This window comes from Anas acuta, chromosome 13 (genome assembly GCF_963932015.1).
Source record: "Anas acuta chromosome 13, bAnaAcu1.1, whole genome shotgun sequence".
Taxonomy (NCBI): domain Eukaryota; kingdom Metazoa; phylum Chordata; class Aves; order Anseriformes; family Anatidae; genus Anas; species Anas acuta.
In genome coordinates this window covers 9,490,981-9,505,871 of record NC_088991.1, presented here as the reverse complement: position 1 = coordinate 9,505,871, position 14,891 = coordinate 9,490,981, and the positions used below count along the sequence as shown (strand labels likewise).

Sequence of the window (14,891 nt, the reverse complement as noted above, 5' to 3'; positions counted from 1 at the left end):
TAACTGTATAAAAATTGCATCAACTTCCTTCAATCTTACTTTTTTTTTTTTTTTAACCCACTCTGAATTGCTTGAATACTATAAGAATGAAATACATTCTTATATAGCATTGCTAGTTTTCAGAATAATCTACTCCATACCGTGGAGTATCGTTACATTTTTAGATTCTAGGTGTAGATCTAAAAGACTCTCTGAATGGGCTCTCCTTTGTATACAATCTAGGAAACCTAATCACTGTCCTGTAACAGCATAATTTTAATTCTATCATACTAGGTATCAATTATTATCACAAACTATATATTTAATAAGCATTGTTTCTATACTCTTAAAATCTTTTACGAAAATAAAAACACAGTCCTTAATATGAATGTCTTTAGAAATTCACCAGAAGCATTGCTAATCACTATTTTTTTTTCCTAAACACCATTTTACACTAAAAATAGCAATTAAAAAAAAAAAAAAAAGTTGTTTTACATGTTTTGAAAGTCCTCTTAGGGGTTGCTTCATCTGTTCCTAATATTGTTAAAGAACTCTTGATCATCTACTAAAACAATTAATTGCATTTACAGATTTATGTTAACCACATCATTATTTTTATAAAGCCAAGTTTTTAAACATGATTTGTGTTCACAATGGTTCTCAGTGTTAGTCAGTTGGGAAACATGCACAGAGAAGTAAAAATTGCATAGGTATATGCAAGGGAAGCAGTTTCTAGTTGTTTCTTGCAGTCTGAAGAATAAGTTAACATGGCAATACAGAAGTAGAAAGTTCTGAGTATTAAAAGGCAAAAGCTACCAAATGGTGATTAAGATCTCCTTTTCAATACTCTGCCTTCCACGACTAGACAGAATGAAAGTTGCACTATATCACTGAAGTTCAAAAGAACCTGTTAATAAGCTTAACATTACAACAATGCTCAAGTGATTTGACGACTGGGCAGAGGAACTCACTTATTTCTGCAGTCCATGTGCATAGTAAATTCCTGTTCAGGAATTGTAGAGAACTTGGCTTAACAGGAAATAACTTTGAAAGATCAAGAATAAACCCACTATATTCTTCATCTCTTTCTAATAATTACTCAAATGATTGAGTGAATTTATTTAACAATGTTTTGTGACTGGATATGTGTTTTCCCAAGTTATTAACTTATAAAACAAATGAGTTCATATCTCTTTAAATACAAATGTATAAGGGATTACATAAAAAGAACGCCTTATAATTATTGTGCCATTCAGAAACAAACAAGTATAAAAACAATTATTTCCCCCTAGAGTGGATAACACTTCCAGTTTAACAGTCACTGGCAAAGTAATTTGTGAAGTTTATTAAGATTATGGCTTTGCAGGCTCTAATTTATTGAGACAAAGCCTCATTTATGCAAAAACATTAGGACATACTACTGACTCATTTTATATCAAATATTCTTCCTGCAAGAAATTTTTCCACATAATTACTTCAAATAAATGAGGTGTTAATAGTTGGTGAACCAACTCTCTTTAATCTGTTTTTGAAACAATACGTACTCGTGGAAAAATAGCTTAAGATTTTTCAAACTGAAAAATAACTTGATAGTGAAACAGATAAGTAACTGGTATTTCTAAATAAATTATTTTAGTTGACTAAACATATCTCTTTTTTTATGCTTTTACAATATAATGGTTAGATCTCAAAATTGATAATTCATTTCGCAGATTGTTGTATAGACAAAAATTGTCGTCCGATCAAATTCTCAGTTTAAGAAGCTTTTATATCCTCTTCCATTGGGTTGTACTAAATCTAATACGAGCAACATTCAAATCCACCCATAAAGGAAAGACTGGTGAATTTAATGAACGTTATCATAGTCTGACACATCTAAGTACGTAGTCCTGTTAAAAAAGGGGAATCTTAAACAAAACTTGTGATGCAGATACATGAACTACGCTCTCTTCAGAGTCTGCTCAGCCCTGCTAAGAGATCCTTTTAATTGGAGGCCAGGTGGAGTTACGTGGCTCCTGGGGTAAACTGACTACATGGTTCCTAAATCAGGTTGGATAATCTCATCATGCCTACATGCACTGCGCAGCATCTAAGTGGAGTCTCCTGGATACTGGAAACAGAAGAGTATCAAAAACATTACTAGTAACCATTGCCTTAGTGGTAAGGCACCTTCTACTCACAATGACATCTGAAACCTATCATGTCAAATAGCAAAACGGTGGAACTTGAAAGAAAGTAGAACATGACATCTCAACACCACCACAGATCAACACTTTCTTTTTTCTTAATTAGATTTAAGGTCCTGAAAGCGTTTCAAGGAGACATACTTTCTTTGTAGTCCAAAGGACATTTTTTTTTTTTTCAATTCACTCCTCCTTGTGAAAATAAGAATACAAATGAAACCATAGGTGTATCATAATGGGAAGCTCTGCTTATGAGATGTATGTCACCTCTTAAATCTCTCTGATAAAGAATATCACCACAGAATGACTGAGTTGGAAGGAACCTTTTGGAGGTCAAACCCCCTGCTCAAAGCAGGGTCACTGAGAGCAGGATGCCCAGGACTGTGTCCAAATAGCTCTTGAATATTTCCAAGAATGGAAACTCCACAGTCTCTCTGGACGACCTGTTCCAGTGCTGTCACTCATGGTAAGAAGAAATAAAATTCTTTATGTTAAGCTGGAAACTTCCTGTATTTCAGTTCATGTCCCTTGCCTTTTGTCCTGTCACAGGACACCACTGAAAAGAGCCTGGCTACATCTTCCTTACCGTCTTCTTTCAGACACTTTTACACATCAGAATTTCCCACTCTGAGTCTTCTCTCCTATAAGGAGAGCTGAGCTCTGCTCTCAGTCCCAGCTCTATTAGCCTTTCCTCATTGGAGAGATGTTCCAGTCCCTTAATCATTTTAGTGGTTCTTCACCTAATACCCTAACAAAATAAAAATCTTCTCCCTAGACTGAGCCCCTACCTGTCCTGAGATTTGACTGCATAAGTTTTCCAATTGTTATCTTCATAAACAGGCAGCAAAATATAGAACAAATTTATCTTTTGACTATGAGAAAGTCTTCTGTAATCACCTGAAGGTTTATAGAGGTGAACATTAGAGAAAAACACCTATCATTGAATTCAACTGGTAGGACTATGCTAATCTTCAGTGTACAACTCCACAGACCAAACTCATTTCTGTATCTACTGTCTCAAGTGGCAGATGTATTCATAATATATTAGCACTCCGGAGGATTTCCCATCTCTTATGTTAATCCAGTAAATGGATAACATACGTGATTTACATAAGGAGTATCAATGTCGTTTTTAAAGCTTGGCAAAACCAGCTTCCATTCTCAAGTTTTTGCTGTTTTGTTTTTGCTTTTTGTTTTGTTTCTATTTAAGAAAACTCAAAGAAATGTATTTTTAATATGGATCAAACTCTTGGAATACAGTAACTTCAGTGCTTGGAAGATAAGTAAAAAGAATTACAATTAAAATACTTTTTGTTTGTTTGTTCTACTGATGACTTTCACTGCTTCTTTTCAGCAGATTATTAAACAAGTCCGGTTAAGCTAACAAACACTACAGATGCAGATATGTTACTCCTTGGAACTCAGTGTTCAATCTAAGCCTTTTTTTTCAACAAGATAAATCATATTCTGGTTTAAAAAACAAAAACAAACAAACAAACAAAAAAAACCCTGTGTTGGGAACAAAGACCCAGGAATTTATCACTGTGGAGGTACTTCTCCCTCTCAACATTCATACATGCATGCACTGTGGAAGAGAGCGATCCTCCAGATTTACAAGAGGAGCAAAAAATGACTGTCAGAGTGCGTCTGCTTCCCAGTGGCCTCCTAATCCTCTCTAGTGCTGAAGTAGAGTGAACGAGTTAAAAGGAGTCAAAAAACAGAAAAATTAGTGGCATTAGAAAACAAAAAATCCTCCTCCCTCCCCCCCCCCCAAAAAAAAAAAAAAAAAAAAAAGGTAAATTTATACTTACTTTCTCACCAATTAATGACATCAACCTATAGATTTTTCATACCACTATCAAGACGACTTTGGATTCTCTCTTACTTCGAAGAGGGAAACCCATAAAGGTTACCCTCTGCCCCCATTTTAGTATGGTAAATGGAATTGATAGAATATCCAGCTAGGAAGAAGCAATACTCAGCTAGGAAAAAGCAATAATACCAGTATGGAAGCTATTCGTATTTCATGTGTTCAAACACAATCTTCAGCAAGCTCAAAACATACAATCACTTTGAAATGCATACTTATAAAGCCTATTTTAAACCCTAGGGGGAAAAAAACAAAACACCATTATTTCCATTATTTTAAACACTATTTACCCAAGTGCAGCAGCTGTTTTAAAATAAGAAAAACATACATTGTCAGGTTTTTCAGTAAAGTACAAGGAAATTTGTAGTATAACCAGGTTTTTTAAGTGTAGACTTGCTCTCTTCCTTCTGTTTGAGGCTTTAAAAAAAAATTCCCTTGGATACCTGATTGGCTATTATCCGTATCCTTTCTATTTGAGTCCAAAGAGTGATCACAGATTGATATGTTTTTTTTGGTATATTGGTTAATTTTAAAACATCAACAAGAAACAGGGTGAACAAAGCTATACTGGTCCAGCAGGTGGTAAAGATCCAAAGTGAAATAAATCAAAAAGGATGTGCAACAGTTGCTGGTACTATTATCTCAACCCATTTATGATGCGAATGTTGATACTCTAACTATCAGTTTCATTAGATGTTACTATTCCGCAGTGCAGACTGCTTTGAAGTGAAAACTCCCTTGATGTACAGCCTTAGAAAAAAATGTTCTTAGCTAAAATAAAATACCCATCACCACACAAACTAATGCTTCTGGTTACATTTCTTCGTTTCAAAAATGTAGTTAAAAAAAAGTTTATCATTAACGTGCTTGCTTCTAACAAGTTGGTAAAAAGCGTTCATTACTTGTCCCTGTTCACCATGACCCATAAAAGACTCTTTAAAGGCAACAGTTCTCCATGGGGGAATCATTATTGTACACAGGAAAAGTAAAGTCCCCCCCCACCCCCCCCCCACCCCCCTCTATTCCTTATTCCTTCTACATAAAAAGTTGCACAACTGAAACTCATTGCCAGTTAAATTAATGGGATGGATTTGATTGGATTGTACCTTTTAGAGCATGCAATGGTATTTGGTGAACATCACATTCTGTTCCTAAGAAGGAACTATACAATTTTTAACTTTTTTTTTTTTCTTTCTTTTTACCATGCAACTTTAAGGAGTTAAATCCAGTTGACCAGTTCCTCCTGCAGGAGACAGTTTCTGTTCTGAATAATTTGCTAGAGCAGCCCTCTGTATATATTGACAGTGCAGTTCATTTTGTCCAATTTATAGCAGGTATTGCTCATGATTCATTCACACAGGAATGAAGACCCCACCATCTGTGGTGCTGAAGAAGTGTTTAAAGTCCCAGGCTCTGGAGACACACCATGGCATACTGTAAACAGAGCAGGGACCAGATCAGGACCAGAGGTACAGAGCCACATAAACCTCACGCCTGCTTCACAGCACAGAAACAGCCATAGAGACATCACAGCTGCTGACCTACAGGTTGCAGGAAGGAAAGTTAGTACTAACTATTACTCTGTGCCTTTTCACTAAGAGCAAGCAGTAGGGAATAGTGGCAGCATTGCTCTTTGCCAAGAGCCAGCCTGACTGCATGGCCGGGAATTACCTGCACCGAGAGGAAACAACTTATTCATCACTAACATCAAGTACTAAAGCAAAAGAGTACCTTGACTGACTCATGATCCATTTTTTATTCTTCCCAGGATAACAGAATTATGTGCTGATTCAGAACAGCTGATTCAGTCCTGTGTAATCTTAGCAATTAACCTCTGTATTCTTAGTTGTTCAACTGTGTATAGCTTGACAGGTAAAGTTTTGTGTTTTATTTTGGAAAAATATATCCTCAGATGTTCAATATGTTTTGTGGTACAACACAAGAAGTAAAGCAGAGGTCACACTAATTCAAAACATGGCCTTCAAACTAATATTTTTTCCTATACATGTTCCCAGAACTCTGCTTAGATGACTGCTCCATGTGTAAGAAAAGCAAACCCAAATAAACATTAACCAGGCATTACCTTTTCCCATACCTCATATTCACAAACACAGGGAGATAATTTCTAATGAACTTATTACTTCATTAAAAGAAACAATGCACAGGTGAAACTATAAAGTCATCTCCAATCTCCTTTCCACACAGAAAATGTTAGCAATTTTGATTCAAATACAAATGGAGTATTCTGAACTCAAAACTTTTCCTTCTTTTCTGATGCCTTCTTATAGTTCTCTGGCAATACCAATATCTAAGTGTTTATTATGTTGCTAAAGTTAATTTATAACACATCGTAAAAAGTTCCCTGATGTATTCACTCCTCTATGATAGAGTTTCCATTGCTCTTTTTTTTTTTTTGGATTATTTCTACCTTATTGATTTCTAGCAGCCAGTTTCTATGTTTCACAAGATATGCTCTGCATGTCTCAATGAAATAAGTGGCCTGCATGCTCTTGTAGAGTTAAAACTAACAGGCTTGCAAGCTTTTGGTATTTCTGCAGAGTGGCAGCCCTTAATGTCTTTCAGCCTCATCCTCCTTGACATGAACGTAGTTGCTGCTGACCTTCAGAGGGATGTAAACCATAATACTGAACTGCTCTTTTGAACAGGATAAATCCAACATCATAAGGCTTCCCCCACTGCTGAACCCACAAATTGTCAACTAACTCTCCAAAATACTGCAAATCTACCTTTATTTGGGAATTGAACAAGGGAGATGAGTGTGGGACAACGTCCACTGGGGACTATATAGGGTTTTGGTAGGGAGATGCTACAGAAAAGCATATACATCATGAAAGTCTAACACTTAACATGATCCTTGACTTCTCTGAGGCTTTAGTTATACCAGAGATGTGTTTCTCTCTTATTTCTAGCAGATAATTTCCAACTCAGTTTTTACTTGTCTTCTTATACACTTGTACTGGCAGAAGTCTCCTTAATGCACAATTAACCACAGATGGCAGGGCTCCAGCCTCAGATGTGAGATTGAGATATAACAAATAAATTTTCCAGTACCCTAAAGCAGAGCTGCATAAACTTGTTTTCATAGTGAGTACTACTTTATGTATGTAGCTTGAAAGGCAAAGCCACTCTAAAAAAGTACGCAGGAAAGTATAAAGTGATTGCACATTAAAGCAACAAGTCTTTCCATACTCATTTTCACTCTGGATTTATTGACATCATTGACATTGACACCAAAACCAACTTCCTCAGGATCCATCAGTAAGAAGATTATGATTTACATATTTAAAATCAAGTTTTAAAATACTTCCGTTTTTCTTTTCATTTAATATCAGAAGAACAACTGTCTCCCAAATCAACCAGAAAATTAACAGTACATGATCTAAATACAGGTAACCTAGATGGGAGGAGTTATTTGACTGTGAAGGAAAAAGCCATAATGAAATGTTTTCCTCTGGGCACACCAAACCCTTCCGTTTAAATAAAACAAAGCATTGTGTTTTATATATATTAAGCTCCTACTCAGGTCTCCCTCTAGAAATCTGCACCTAATAAATTTCAATCTGTTTTTACTGTTATGTTGCTTAAAAACATAATTTATTTTTTCTCTAGAAAACAGCTTTACAAATTAGGACAAATTATGCTTACGTTAAGAATTTCATAATATACAGTGAGGAAAACAGTCAAATAACTCACTGCTTACATTGCATACTAGTTACTAGTAAAGGAAAGAAAACAATGGACAACAAAATTAGCCTGCAGTCCACCACAAAGTGTTTAACACTTATTATTTTTATGAAGCCTTATTGCATCAGTTTTGAAAACGTATCTGAACAAACTACTGATAACAAAACTACGTATCAAGCAATAAAACAGTACTCCTCTCACCAACACCACGCTGAGTGACAAACAGGAGATTTTCTTGATTTGGAAGGAACGGATTCATTTGTTTGTTTGTTTGTTTGTTTGTTTTTAAAGTAGGCTGAGCAGTAACACCAACAAATTTAACAGCTCTCACCAGAAAATTCATATCCTGGGATAGAAGCTTGCCTAAGAACCACTGTCAGCTGCCAAGCACAGACCCAGGTTACATAACCACTATTGCTGCTGCAGAACAACCTGCAAGACTTGTGCTCAAAGCAACGTGCCAAGTGTGGAATACCTGGTTTTTATGTTGCTAAATAGCAGCAATCTGTAAAAATTCAGCAGTAACTGGGAATTTGGTCAAGAAACCTTTCTCCCTCTGAGTCAGAAAACTCAAGGTGTACATGTATAGCCTGAATACAATGTAGATTTTAAAACGTTAAATGTTTCTCTAAAAAAAAAAAAAAAAAAAAAAACAAACAGTCTACTCTGCAGACACAGACATGATCTCATGATGGTATCATTTGCACTTATGCACTTATGAGTAAGTACCAGTTACACTACTGCTAATTTATTCTTACCAGTTGGTTGGATCATAGATCAGCATCACCAGTGTCCTGCCTAACAGTGTAAGAGCAACATCTGGCAAACGTAGAGATTTAAAATAATTGACGGAAATATAGCAGCTCAAAAGTGACTGAAGGTCTGGCACCTTTTCAGTTGTCAAATAAAGCCTTATCTTAATTACAGGGTTTGGGTTTTTCTCTGAGCTTAGAGGGATTTTTTTTCGTCTATAGCTACTGAATCCCAACTGTTACAGGATTACCTTTTCCTATCTTAATACTCTAGGCAACGCAGCTATAGAGAAGCCGCCGCTTGAGAAGAGGGAATATAGAAAGGATCGTTTTCAGAGGTAAACAACATAATAAGCTCCAATTCTGCAAGTAATACAGAGAATACTCCCATGAACTTAGAACCACTGGTGTTTGCTTTTCTGTAAGCATCATTTAAGTTTATATAACTGCTAAATTTGTTAATTAAAATCAGCACTCAACAAACCTAAGGAAGTAAAAGGATAGTAGCCTGTAGCATTTCATGAACCAAACAGAACATCACACTAATCAGCTGATCCAGGTTTTTAATTCCAATTTCCTCAGTCTCATTCTGTTAGACCAATTCTGATATCACTGTCATCCTGCTGGTATCTACTGACACATTCAAGATTCATACCAACGTGCAAATAAAGCATCCCAATGGAATTTCCTTCACTTGAGAAAATTAGGAATAACTTGATGATGATAAGAGTATCTCTGTTCACCTCTGTTTTTGAGCAGAAGACATAGTATGAAAGGACAAAATGCAGAGAAGATTTATCCTTCCTTTGGAATGCCAATTCATTTGATTTGAACAAGACTGACAGTGATTTCCTACATGCTATACAACACAACTGATTTTGTTTTTCAATTGATAATGAATCATCTATATAGCCTAAACATGTCAACACCACTTATCTTCTTTGCCTTTCCACATCTCAGTCAAGCACACCTAAAACTTGCTTTTTATTAAAAAAAATAATAAAATACAGTTCTGATTAAAGTAGCTACAATATTAATAGAAGATGACTTCTCCCTCATCTCAAAGATACTAACATATGATATTATACAGTGTTGATACAACATTGAACTCTATAAAGTCATGTCATATCACACCAAATTTCACAAAACTACATGCCATATCATCACAACACATTTTACTAATTTCTTGGAAAACACTACATTTTTAATATGTCCATAGCCACAAAGAAAGGAATTTATTTTACTTGACAGACGGTAGGCTTTATGCTCTATTGCCAGCATTGTAAGTGTTCATGACTGTTTACGAAATACATTTTCCCCATTCCTCCATTGTCGGGGGTTAAAGAAAAATTAAGCAATGCAAAGTTCTACAGTCTGCAGAAAAATGAGATGTGATTTTATTTTTTGACAACACTGGGCTTCAGAAGATGATCATTAGTTTCAATCTTTATCTTCAGATCTTATTCTCTCAGCTCCTTACAAATCATTAAGAAAAATGTTGTCTTCACCACAGCACAGGCTTTTACTATGTGAAACTATACCGCACTAGCTTCTACAATGTATTTGGACTCAAACATGAAATGACCATAAGACAGCGGTATTACAGCCCATTCAATATAACTTTTGCTAAAGAGAATTAAACCTCATTCTCAAAGTCAAGACTCCAAGAAGAGTTTATAGTTCATTTGCTTAATACTAAAATTAATAATCTGCCTTCAAGCTGAGATCTACTGAAACAGAAAATAAGAGTCTTCCTATGAAGCATCTTCTAGAAGTTATGTATGGAAACAAACAAACAAAAAAAAGTACGCAGTAGAGTACTTTTCCCCAAAAAAGTACCCAGTCTAACTTCAACATATCCAATAGAGTTTGGGAAGACCGGTTAAGCCACAACAAAGCAGAATTTAGAGGCATTACATTTAATAATTGAGGAAAGACAACTAAATATCCCTCTGCAGTAAAATGTGTCCAGAATTCATTCATAGGCTATGTACCTATTCTGACCTTCACAGAAGAAAATCTGGTACGCAGGAGGTCAATATAGGCTTTCACTGAAGTAAAACTTAATTTTACAAATCAGAAACGTTAGGAGGAAAAAGTGGCTTGCCAGAAGAGAAATTGCATATTATTTTAGTTGAGGGGGGAAAAAAAAGAATGATTTGGAATGTTATGTTCATAAAACATTCTTCTTACCCTTAACTTCAATTGAAATGCATCGTGTGTCCTCCCTTCATACTTGGAAGGCACCCCAAATGCTTTGAAGTTCATCAGCCTAATGAGGAAGTCCATATAGCTCAGGCAACTGCTGAATACTTAGCAGCTCTTGAAAAGGAGAGTCATTTATAAATCTAAAGGGACAGTTATTCAGACACAGATATAAATTCACTTTCTAGCTTTGCTACTGACATGACTTGTTGGACTCCAAGCACAAAATTTAAATATAACATGGAAAGGTATTAAAGAAGTCTTTGTTTTGTTTCACTACAGCAATGAACATGATATATATACAGCAAGAGCAAAGCTACAGCTTTTGTCAAATTTTTGTACTCTTGGCATCAGATGAGTGCAATTACTGCACTATCTGAATGCTGTAAGGATTTCAACACAACTAGAAGCCTGAATAAAAGAATGCACTTTTTAAACAAGCTTCCTTTTTTAAAAATAACGTTTTAATGAAAAATAAACCATATTTACCCTATTATACAACTATATAGCTTTATACAAGATTTGATCCCCTACTGAATGCCATAGGCTTAGACAAAGTTCCATGATCGAAAAATGAGTAAAAGCATTGTTTTCTACTGATAATGCAACAAACTATGGAAAATAATTGTGTCTGAGAAGCATTGCTGATGACCTGAACACTGGTTACTCCCTCAAACTGACTTTAATTTTCTAATCTGAAAATACAATAAATACTTACTTAGACCACTGTGCTGTTAGGACAATAACAAATTATTGTTATATACAAATATATATATATATACATATATAACAAATAAAAATTCACATCATGTGATCCAAATTAATGAATTTGGATCACATGATGTGAAGTGAAAATGCTTTCGTAGTGCACACCTTCGTAAAGTATTTCTGCTGCCTGCATATTCTCCAACACATACTTTTTTTTTTTTTGCCTGTTTTTTTTTTCTGTGCTCTTAATTACATTTTAGCTGAATTTCTTAAGAGAAAAATAACTTGGAAGACACAGACCTCTCTGAGACAAGGGCAGCAATTAAGCTGGAAATGGCTGCTTTTTCTTCAGTATAAACCGAAGAATAATTATGCAAGTGATGTTTCTACCATACCACTCCATTATCTGTGTGCCAACATAGAGGCTATTTCTGCTGGATGGAGGTAACCTAGTCTATACAGGCTGTGCCAGCATGGAAGGCTTGAAGTTGTCCAGTAATTGCAAATGCCAATATAAAGAACTGTAAATCAAAAATGAAAAAGGGTTGTCATAGAGATCCATGCTTTCTGAACATTCTTATCTGAAGAGAAAAGCTAACAGAACTATCCCAGAACTCATTTAGAGGTCACAGTTTCTTTTGGATAACTTTTGGAAGCAGGAAGACAACACAATCCATGGTGTGCATAAACCTAAACTCTGAAGTTTGCATGCCATAACAAAGGAACACTGAAACAAAGTACTGAAATCAAGTATAATAAAGGGCAAGGAAGACATTGAGATAAAAAGTCACCCCAGTGAACCCACTGATGTCAATTGTCTTTCCCAAGTTCAGAGTGCCCATACAGCATATCATGTGGTGCAGCACTAAAGTGACAGTCAAGCAGCATTAGTTAGATGCACAGTAGTCATCTCCACTCACACAGGCTGTTATGTCCAGGAGCACTTCAGCTGATGTGGCTAGATTATCAAACATGATATACATATATTTTGCTCTGGTACAGTATAAATATACGTGCAAGTGTATGACCATGTGCACACACGTGTGAATTGATACTGAAAAATAAACTTGATAAAATGTGGCTGACTCAGCTTGTATACAAAAAAACAAAACAAAACAAAAAACAGCAAACATAAACCATTAAAGACCTACCGGAGATTAAATGGCACTGAAAATGAACAGAACCCTCCATTTTTGATATGTATGTGAATTTGACTAGAAAATTACATATTGCCAGTAGCTCCCCAAAGTGCTTGGAGACAACAGAAATACAGAGATAATTTCAATAACTGTAATAAATATAACTCAAGAGGCTTCATGTATGTGTCCCTTGTCATTACATTTTAAGCTATCCATTTACTATTAGATAAGGAGACTGCATCAGACTTGTCAAAAAAACTCAACCTTGCTGTCTCCCACATAAAGTGTTAGACAAAACTTAAGAATTGCTGAAAAACAGCTTTATAAAAAACAAAGTATTTTCAAAGTAACTTCAACTTCCTTCCCTTGATCTTGAATAATTACACTTAATATTGCAATATTAATTTTCTTATATAGAATTCACTCTTTTTGATTCATGCAGTACCTAATTCAAACTCACTTATATTTTTCTATTTATTTTTTTTTGTTTTTTTTAATAGTTGAGTGAAGGTATGTGTTATCTTAGGTGAAATTATATTGACATTACCCACTGATGTCAAACTACAAAGTACATTTTTTTTTACTACTATTAGTATTTTTTTAAAAAGTAAGACTTTTGTTTTAATTTGTCCTGACTTTTTGCTGCCTTCTCCAAAGCTTGTCTCATCAATTTGCACAGTAAACATGTGATTAAAATCACAGCATTATAGAGATGTGACCATGTAAAACAACTAGAGAAAATAAGAGGAAGGAGAAAACAAGGAAATTTAATTTTACATAAGTAAATAAATAGATGGCAAACATGACCATGAAAGTAGATAAGCAGACAGCAAAAGCACTGGGAATGAAAAGTAAAGAACACCATCTGGGCATCTTGGATAGTATGAATATTCTGTCACCTTCGTCCAGCTGGCTGGAGGCTGGGACATGGTACAGCTAACACTGTTAATGTATTTGGGAAGCTTAGCCAGCTCTGTGCTGCCCAGTAATCTCCATGTCTGGCTGCAGCACGAATGAGGGCACTGGCACTTTACATGGTAAAAATGCAGTTTCTGTGAATCAGGATGACTTTCCTATTCACTTCAATAGGCATCAAATCAAGCCCTTAACTTGGCTGGCTGAACATCCCTCCATGATTTTGAATTAACTTCTCTCTGGATTGGTCATTTCTCTTAAAGACTAACTTCAAAAGGAAGACAAAGGAAGGAAAACAATATCAATTTTCAAAACTGCAAAGAAAAAAACAGTCAACTATTCTCTCTATCCATTTAGCACGGACTGTATACATGAGGGGATTGAAGTGTGGCAAGAGAAATTTGTATCGGATTTTGCCACATTTTCTAACAACTAGAAATTAGTAAACATTGATATAGAGTGCCTTGGGACATTGTCCAATACCAATCATTGTAAATGTCCAAGAACAGGTTAGGGAACTTTAGAGAGAATGTTTTGTATACAGTCAATTTAGTTTCAGAAAAAGATAATGTAATGGTTGGAATAAGACAAACTCTCAAAATCCCTTCCTGGCTCAATTTCTTACAACTGCAGCCTTCTGGGATAAACAGACAATGGATATTTGGTAAGAAGACTAAATTTTCTATAGCATAACATGACACAAGAATACAGTCAAGTATAGATGTGAGTTTCAGCATTTTTTATTTTTTATGTAAGTTATAACGTAGCTTGCTGCCTTCATGCTTCAGCAATATTTTTCTGTTCTGCTTCCTAATTACCTCCTAGAATAATTACCATGCCATGGCTTGCACTCATTCCTCAGTTGTAATCGCTGATAATTTGTCTAAGAAAAAGATGGCAAGTTCAAATTTTGTAAGAATCTGAGAACTAATTTTTCCCCCAGGTCTTTAGCTAAGCTCATGTTACTTTTTTATTTTATTTAATTTTATTTTATTATACTATCCAAAGGTCTAAACTTAAAATCATACCATCCTAAGCAGTGAATAAATCGTGTATCAAGAACTGCTTAACATATTTCATTCATGTAATTCTCCTTTGCTAACAGTATTACAGAATATAGGCCCTTACATGAGTTTTGTTCCCACCGAAGTCAATGAAGGTAATCTGAAGTTAGCAGTTCTCTACAAACAAATTCATCATCTTTTAGTCCCATCTTATGACCCGTGTTAACTAGAGTGAGAGTTTAATTTAGCCTCCTACTAAAATGTCCAAATAGTTATTTATGACAATGTTGTTGTCCTTGTCACACTGTAATTTGTATTAGTTGTCTGATGGTAACTGACCATGCCACTTTACCATAAGGAGCTTAATCATTATTTGCACGTTTGAAAATTCTGGCAGCTGGAATCAGGTTATGTCCTTTGGAGTTAAGCAA

At 35.2% G+C, this 14,891-nt stretch overlaps 1 long non-coding RNA gene across 1 annotated transcript; it reads left to right on the top strand.

Annotated features, from left to right (window-relative positions):
* The first annotated feature begins 2,428 nt into the window (after positions 1 to 2,428).
* Positions 2,429 to 6,289, top strand: LOC137863780 (uncharacterized). Its single transcript, XR_011101142.1, has 2 exons — positions 2,429 to 2,628; positions 5,367 to 6,289. It is a non-coding gene; the product is annotated as an uncharacterized lncRNA (long non-coding RNA).
* Positions 6,290 to 14,891: the final 8,602 nt, after the last annotated feature.